The sequence below is a fragment of the Amphibalanus amphitrite genome, unplaced genomic scaffold, assembly GCF_019059575.1.
Source record: "Amphibalanus amphitrite isolate SeventyFive unplaced genomic scaffold, NRLGWU_Aamphi_draft 001682F_arrow, whole genome shotgun sequence".
Lineage (NCBI taxonomy): Eukaryota > Metazoa > Arthropoda > Thecostraca > Balanomorpha > Balanidae > Amphibalanus > Amphibalanus amphitrite.
The window spans coordinates 11,391-19,246 of NW_024883175.1; the positions used below are offsets into that span (position 1 = coordinate 11,391).

The window sequence follows — 7,856 nt, forward strand, 5'->3', positions numbered from 1 at the left end:
TATTTTTTTTCAAAAAGTTTTTGACGTTTCGAAAAAAACCGGAATATATGTGACAGAACGCATTATTATGACTAACTCTAGCAAGTTTTAGCTAAATATCTTCAAAAATGGCCAAGTTATACGCATTATTGCAAAAAATTCACAATTATCAATTTTTCAAATCAATTTTTCAGTACGTATTTGACATCGTACAGTAGGTCTATTAAAAAAGTCCCCGGCACCAGTGGGCGCTGCCTTCGCTGAGCCGAACCCCCGTCGCATGTTTTTTAATCCCACCCAGAAATGACAAACAAGCTCCCTGATTGGCCAGTTGCCGGCCAGTTGGACTTGAGCGGTCGCCATGGTGGTATCGGGGACTCGGCCGGCATCGTTAGGTGTTGAATTATGTGTTTCGTTGTGCTAGATATTGCCAATTTGCTTTGATATTTGATAAATAACGTTGGCTCATTCTTTGGTGACCTTGCATACTAATACGACGATATTTTGATACCGATTATTATGCGTCAAACATCATGAGACAAATGTGGCGATTTCCACACCCTTTTGCAGTGCCCCCTCCCCTTGTGTAGTGAGTTAACAGGCTTGTAAGAACCAAGTGAACCATTTTTTAGTCAAGTGGTCATGATCGTCCCTGACCCTACATCTAATGGATAATAGTCTTGCGCAAACTTATAAAGTACTGGAGGAAGCAGAAGTTACGATTTTGGAGTACGCAAACTTGATATTAGAAAATCTCAGGTATTTTGGCTATATAAAGTGAGAAGAAAAGTTCAATTGATCATTATTTATTACAATTGCAATAATGATAATATCATGATAATTGTACTGTCAGGTAATGATAATAGTCATGTCACGTCATGCCACTAACCAGGCACACAGTCACAACACATTTTCATCTTTATGTATCTAGGCATAAGGTATTACAGGCATGTTTTTGCACACCTCTCATGTGCGAGTGGGCATGGCCTCCTTCACAGTTAAGTTTTGGCTGATTGTGCTCAAATTTTGTAAGTACCTACATGTAAAGGGATGTAGATACAGTTAGTCGGGCACTCTTCTTAATTCAGTTTTGTGCACCACTTCCTGCTTTCACCATGCTGTGCCCACTCTGCTTTACAGTGGACAGCTGCTTCTGTGACACACATTAATCTTGCGTTCATTGAAACACTTAGTTTTGAGTGTTTTGACTCAGTTTTGTTGTAACGTTACCTGTGTTTATATTTTCAATAACTTGTTTTGGGCTGCTAGTTTGATTTGTTTTTGACATCAAGTAAGATTTGATTTTTGTTTCTGAGATTCCAATGTTATTTGTGGCAAATATTTTCCAAAAATCCTCCATCTAAAGCTTCAACTGAATTCTAAAATGCCTGCATTTTCTACCAGAAACATTATCATTGATACCTCCTACAATATTTAATTTTGTCACCAGGTACCTGGACTGGTGAAAAGTGAAAACTGAAATTCATTCATGTCACCATTATCCTACGACCTACCCCTAAATGGAATTGATCTTGTTTCACAAATGAGTTGTACATTGTACAATGTCTATCAGCTGATGTCTATTGTCTTTCAGCACAGAAGATCCTCAGTCATAGTTAACAAAATGGAAAAAATTAGCTGTGTTTTTAAGATTCCAGTGGTGGCCATCAACTGCTCAGGAAAGCAGCCCAGAATCACTTCACAACAGGTATGTTGATGCATGTACATTGTACATTAACATCAATGTCTGAATGCTGAAGAATTGTTGAACAGGGAACACATTTACCTAGCCTCTAAAGACCACAAATCCTACATTACTTACATAAACATTTTTCTATAGAACTTATATAATCTACTTTCATCTGGCTAAGACTTTTTTACATTATATTCCCTCTGTTAAACATGAAAATATGATGAGTTATAGACTAGTATAACAAGCTGGTAATTATATCTGCCTTGTCAGCTTGGCCAACATCTGCATCATGTATATCACAAAATATGACTGCTTTCCTGACATTTGCATTTGTTCCACTCACCAATTGACCACTTCTACCATCTGCTTGCTCTCTGCACAGACATTGTCATAGGGTCTGTTCCAGTCGCACTTCCTAACCTCTTAACCCATTTATGCCCAGGAATATTGACCATCATGAAAATCGACGAAATCAAAATATGTTATGCTCCTACCAGGGCCTTGTATGGAATCGAAAATAATTTTTGCCTGCAGCAAAAGTTTCTCGAGAAAAACGTAAAAAACATGCGTTGCGAAATCGCAACGAAGGGCACACCGGGCGCCATCAGCGTTGCGAAAACGCAACGACGGGCACATCAGACGGACATAAAGTACACTGAACTGCCGTATATGCTAATATATTTTGACAAAACATCAATCAACTGTTGACAACTATTGCTTGAAAATGCGGAACCCACATCCGTCATGCTCTATAACCCGCCTAAGAGCCTCAGTGAGGAAGCATAACTTCATGATTCGCGAACGGGGAGATGGCAACACGGTCATTATCAACCATTTACGTTGTCCATTGCTGTTCATTTAAAGTTGTGGTCGACACGTATCCAGGGTGATGCTTTCTTTTTGGAAGCTAGACAGATCCATTACCTCCACCTATCAGACCCTGCACAGTGCACACTGAATACAATTAAACGGAGGATTGGGAGTAAACCAGTGCCTCTCGTATGCGCGTATATCCGCAATCATTTTTAACCACCCTCCTAGGAGTAAAGTTAAATTCCATTGCAGGTTAGGCGTACTCACTCTCAGCAAAAAGAAAAAAGGACCGATCCGGCTCTAACAAATTACCCGCGTAAGGCGTAGCGCATCACAACAAATCGACTCCCAGTTTATCATGTTTACACCTAATCCAAAATTTTCATGGCCCCACTCTCAGCGACCTTCACGTGTAACCTCTTTCTCGAGACAATGCCAGGACAGAATGGTGATTCGACGTCAATCCGTCCTTTCCATCTTCAGGATAGTTGAATCCTCCTCCACGCCTCATCCCCCTGTTCCGGGCTGGACCGGCAACGTATATCGCAATCGGGCAGCTCACATAGGAGCGCGCCTGTAGCCGGGTGCAGTGAGTGCTTGGGAGGGGGGAAGGGGGGAGGGGGTCATGGGTGGCGGCTGCCCACTGGCTGGGCTCAGTCTCCAGTCTACGATTGACCGTGTCCGGTCAGACAAATGTCTCCCCTAATTCCAATAATCCTGCTAGCTCTAAAAATGGTCTGATTAGATAAAAAGCCTATCAAAGTAAGAAAACAGGCGTATACTCCACATCAAGCAGCTTATGAATCTATGCGAGTTATGAATCCTAAAAATTATTATTTTCCCATGGGTCCGCCCTCATTACCCCTGCCGAATGGCTCAGCTACCCTCAGAGGGGGCCTATCCCACTATTTGCCGACCCTCAGTTATCTTTTCTAACGTAAATGCTGGTAGTCAGCAGATTCTATCCAGAGAATGGCGATGCCTATCTGTCGCCTGATACCAGAACACATCCCCGTTATTCATTATTTATGCACAATGTACACAGTAGATCCAATTTCCAAAGGACCTAATTATCTCTCAGCTCCGTTAGCATCGCCGACCGTTTGATGCATGGGTCCTTTTCCTACCATGCGATTTTCAGATGCATGGGAACACATTGCTTAGTGAACGAACAGCCCGAGGCCGAAAATCTGCGAGAGAAAAAGAAAGGCTGTTTGAGCCAGCAAATATGAAATGTGTCGCAACATTTTACGTGCGAACGCACCTTGCACTAAACATACCTATATACGTCCCTCATGGCATAGGCGGCGGAGCGGGGGGAGGGGGCACCGGGGCACCGTGCCCCCTTGATTTCGCCATTTTAACATTATCCCGATAGGCGTTGCATGGAAATGGAAATGGAAAGAATGAGACCAAAAGTCAGCAGTGCTTCCCCCCCTTAATTGAAGATGTTCCGCCGCTACAGCCTCATGGCTACAAAATGAGAGAGAGAAAGAAAGAGAGAGAGAGAGAGAGAGAGAGAGAGAGAGAGAGAGAGAGAGAGAGAGAGAGAGAGAGAGAGAGAGAGAGGGAGAGAGTTGGGGAACGAGGAGGAGAGGGAGGAAGATGGGGGAGAGAAAGAGAGAACCCACAGCGTATCACGAGTGAAGTCTACTGTTGATATTCATACTTCCGCTACCCTGCCAATGTGCCCATCGTTGCGTTTTCGCAACACCGCTGTCCTTCCGATGTGCCCTTCGTTGCGTTCCCGCAACGCGACCGTAGTCATATTTGAAAATAGTCACAAACCCTTTTTGTAGCATTATTTCTTAACAAACTGCATATCTACGCTATTGTAGGGACTCTGCAGAATATGTTTACATTATTTTCATTACGATATTATTAAGCACTTAGCCTACTTATCTTGGTTTTCGTGACGTCATCACTCACAAAACCTTCGACTTCCCTCTGGGAGCTCTAGGCAGTAACTTACCGGCCGCACAGACTTGTAACTGCGTAGTATCATGCGCACAACCATGCTACACACGCTGAAACTTGTCTCATCGGTTAGTCTCTTTTACACACTTCTCAAGCTTCGATCACGTCGACGCTTGCTTGCGTTGCGAAAACGCAACGAAGGGCGTAAATGGGTTAACTCCTCCAAGATTGCTTCCCTGTTCCAGTGGCAGCTTTCGCCCCTACAAAGCCAAGAAGGGCCCTGCTCCAACCTCCTCTATCTTGCTCTTTGAGGAGTTTAGATGTGTTAGGAAGTGCGACTGGAACAGACCCATAGCAAAACAGTTTCATCTCCCTGAGTCTGTACTGTCTTTTTCCAGGTTTCCAAAGGATCATCATTCATCAGCACAGAAGGGTGGGAAAGAGAAGGCTGTTCAAATTCTGAAAAGCCAGAGCTGCAAAGGAGGTCAAAGATGCAGTGCAGTTGGCCCACTCAGTAGAGTTTCACTAGTGGTTCTGATGTGGACTGAAGATTACACGCTGGATTGAAGTGGCCGGTCTGGAGCAGCTGTAGTTCATCATTCTTGCTGATTGTGGACGAGTAAGAGCCCGTGTTGGCCCCGATCGGCGATCGCTGGCCAAAGCCCACCACCAGTTTGGTGATAGGCGTTGGCTGTGATATCTAGTGTCGCCTATGTGTGAAAAGGACAAGTTGATAACAAAACCTGTTGCGCCATGTTATTAACCCGCGCCCGGGTGGCCCTCAGCCAACTTGGGGGGGGGGGGGAGGTGTATTCGGCCACACCAGGTTATCTTGGAATGTAGCAAAGCTGGAAAGACGCAGTAAAATCAATCTATAGACCGCTATTTTTCTTCAGAATCATACAGGTCATTTTTGATCAGGTCATCGCTGAGGTCACTGGAGGTCACCAAAAGTAAAATAATGACGAATTTTGGCCCCCGATTTTGACAACTTCACAAATTGGTTCATAATTCGGGAACCAAAGAAGCTACAGCGCCGCGGAAAAGCGAATTCGATAGCTCTTTCGAAAATCTTTCAGGTTATCAGATTTGAGCTAAGGTCAACTAGGGTTAAGCCTCCAAAGGGCAAAAACTGAACAATCGGCTTGCTTCGGAAGTCGTCTTTTCTTTAATTTTTTTTTTTAAACTGATACCAACCTTTTATTACGTTGATTTTACCGGCACTGCGTTTCTCTCGTCTTCTTGGCCTAACAAGGTCAGCTTAATAAATTTGACCTCAGGTCAATGTCGCAGAAAATGCCATTTTGCATGTCATTGATTCGTTACATTGAAATTGAGATTAACATCAGTAGCGGCGGAACACCTTCAATTAAGGGGGCATTGCCGACTTTTGGTCTCATTCTTTCCATGCAACGGCCATAGGGCTAATGTTAAAATGCCAAAATCAAAGGGGGCACGGTGCCTCGGTGCCCTCGGCCTGTTCCGCCGCCTATGATTATGATGCTTTTAGCGCTCTGGCCACGTTCCATCTAAAATCGATGTACAAAAATAAACTGTTGGGAGGCGTTACATGACCTGAGATGACCTCAGGAGCATACGATAGATCGCGATGTTTGAGTGCTTTTGTTTCAAAAGCAGAACATTTCGATTTCGAGTTCCTCATACTGACTGAAACTGGAGACGTCGCAAAGTTGACCTGACCCTAGGTCACCACCGAATACCGATATCAAAATTAAAGATATTCAAGATGTTGGTACTGATTCTCTCATGCAATAGCTCGAGTTTCAAACTTCTACTTCATGGTGACCTGACCTGACCTTAGGTGACATGGGGTTACTTTTTTCACAATTGATGCGAATCGATGCATTATACATAAGCTATACTAAGTTTCGTGTCGTTTTATCTATGCAAGCACAAAATTGTCAGGTGTGGCCAAAAACGCCCCCACGGCCCACCCACCTGGGGAACGTTAAAGCAGTGATGTATTTTTTTCGGTGTATTCCACGATGCATCGATCGCTGTACTTGATAATGCATTATTTATTGCTGCGTGTGTACGCTTTTCCTCTGTTCAGTGTGATCTGTGATAGGAAAACTACCGATATATCTCCACGCGCATGACTGAAAGAGCTGGCGTGATCTATAATATTGGGTGTCTGTTTTTTGTTTGGCATTTTATAAATAATGAGTCAGCTGTGATCGTTTGATGAGACACTGGGACAGCCGGCCTGTATGATCAGCGAACGGCAGGCGGCGGGGCAGTGGTCCGGTGGCTGCTGCATGGGACTGACACCAGCAGATTCATAGCTGCGATACGCGGACGTTATGTTCACAATACCTTTGCAAAGTAATATCTGATAGATATCATGTCCTCGAAAATGTTCTTCAATCAATATGATTTTACCTCCTGGCTTATTCCATGGGGGCCGAAACCGATCGTTTTATGCACGCCTTTTCTGGGCCACGTTCTCCTCTAAATGCGTGTAGGTAGCAATTTTATTCAAGGGACGATTGAAAGTGCCTCCGATTGGTTTTCAGCGTAGGTGGGATATGGCCGTTGAATGTGAGGCAGTCGATAAGGAACGTCGAGCTGGAACGGTCATTGGGTAGGTACTAGGTAAGGTATGTGAAAGGCAGCAGTGGAAAACAAGGAAGGGAGGCGTTTGGTGTGAGGTTTCAAATGCTCTATGCATAAGAAAAGTTCATTTGATCATATGACACCGTCCTTTTTATCGCGATACGTGAGCAACGCATGAGACGCTCACTGTTCAGACTTGTAGCGTTAGAGACAGGCTGAGAAGGGCTATTTTCGCGAAAGGATATTCTGGAATTTGAATTGAAAGGCATTTAGTTTTGAAAGCATCAGTACTTCTTAACACGATACTGACTCATTTAAAATTTCAATTTTTCCCCATTGCGATAGCATAAGAAACAGAGACTGCGGTGTCCCCGTACGCAGGATTCTGGAGACTGTCAGGCGGATGTTAGTAGCTAAAAGCTTTTGTTCTTTATTTAACAGATAACAATCATTTCTTTTAATACTTTGTAACACCTACCTCACTAGAAACAATCTGTACGGGCTTCCAAAAGTGTTATATTTAACATAATAGATCAATTACAATATTTTAGCTGCCCTAACCTGTAAATGTAACGGATGCGTCATTATTGAAAACGTGCTAAAGCACAGTATTCTATTGCTGACAAATATTCTGCGTCTGTCAGCCAAAACTAGCCAATCAGAGGCTTTGTTTGTCATTTCTGGGTGGGATTAATAAACATGCACCCCCGTCTGCCTGTCCCATATCGCGCCGGTATCAGGTCAGGAAGGGTCAGCGGGACCGCTCGGTCCGGCCCGCGGGCGGTGGACGGGCGGCCGGTAACGCTTTCCACCAGCCAGCTGTAGAATCCGACAAACGGGACGGCCACCGCTCAGCGCAGCGAAACCGGTGTTATAG

The 7,856-nt window shown here is 44.1% G+C and overlaps 1 long non-coding RNA gene across 5 annotated transcripts; it reads left to right on the forward strand.

Annotated features, from left to right (window-relative positions):
* Positions 1–326: 326 nt before the first annotated feature.
* On the forward strand, positions 327–6,600 carry LOC122374616. Of its 5 annotated transcripts, none has more exons than XR_006255257.1 (3): positions 327–343; positions 1,574–1,687; positions 4,801–6,600. It is a non-coding gene; the product is annotated as an uncharacterized LOC122374616 (long non-coding RNA). The 5 variants fall into 5 exon arrangements; XR_006255254.1 differs by having other exon boundaries at positions 329–374; XR_006255253.1 differs by having other exon boundaries at positions 329–346.
* The last annotated feature ends 1,256 nt before the right edge of the window (positions 6,601–7,856 follow it).